Consider the following 1073-nt stretch of genomic DNA (forward strand, 5'->3'; position numbering starts at 1 on the left):
CAGCCCTAAATTGTTCCTCAAACATCACATAAGTCTGTGGTGGAGGAAGGGATCACACATACAAACCAATGAATCATCTTGCACCTCTGTGTCTCTGGCCGCCCCATATAGCACTTATGCACTAGGCCTGTGCAAAGCGGCAAGTATTTGCTTCGGATTTGGATTTGGCTGATTTGGAGGGACAGTGATTTGATTTGGTGATTCGAATCACTGTCACAATTCGATTCAGATCCGAAGATTCGGTGCTGATTTGGAGATTTGGCCATAGACTAAACAAGCAGCTGTCCTCACCACGCTGGACACAGCTGCCTCCAGCTGGTAAGTCTGTTGTGGTGGGTGGATCAGGGAGGGAGGGGGCAGATCAATGCCCCTACAGTGAGGGAGGGATTGGGGTGGGGACAAGCTGCCCAGCCAGGGCAGGGGACTTGAGGAGGGGGGATCCTGCAACTGCATGCCACCGGTCCAGGTAAGGAATGGGAGTGGGCGTGTGCTCCTAGATCTGCGCGGGGCAGGCTGGGCTGGATGGGCTGCACTCTGGATGGGTGGTGGAAGGCACTGGGAGTGGGGGCTATGCTCTCTCATTGCTCGCCCAGCCTCCCCATGCCTCCTGGACAAGCCACAGCTTTGCCCCAGCTGGGCGAGCAGTGGCAGGGCATGGCGGTGGGTGTGTGCACCTGGATCAGGGAGGGGCTGGCAGCAGGGGCTATGGGAAATTTTAAGGTGGCTGCAGCCCTCCCATAGACCCCGCCCCACTGCTCTATGTGGGGCGGGCAAAGCCAGGGCTGCACTCTGGGCTGCGGCTGGGTCTAGCCACCCGACACAGCCATGGCTCCACCCGTTCCATGGAGTGCAGCCCGGTGGCGGGCAGCTGGGGCTAGCCTCCCACAGTACAGCCTGGCCCAGCCTGCCCCGCACAGATCTGGGGGCACATGCATGCTCCCATGGCTTCCTGGACTGGTGGCACGTGGCGGGAGCTTCCCTCCCTGAGTCCAGCTGCCCCCCACTCCAGCTGGGCAGCCTGTCCTAGCCTCAGTCCCTCCCTTGCTGTGGGGTTGTTGATCTGAACCTCTCCC

This window comes from Gavialis gangeticus, unplaced genomic scaffold, assembly GCF_001723915.1.
Source record: "Gavialis gangeticus isolate Ggan-Ray unplaced genomic scaffold, GavGan_comp1, whole genome shotgun sequence".
Lineage (NCBI taxonomy): Eukaryota > Metazoa > Chordata > Crocodylia > Gavialidae > Gavialis > Gavialis gangeticus.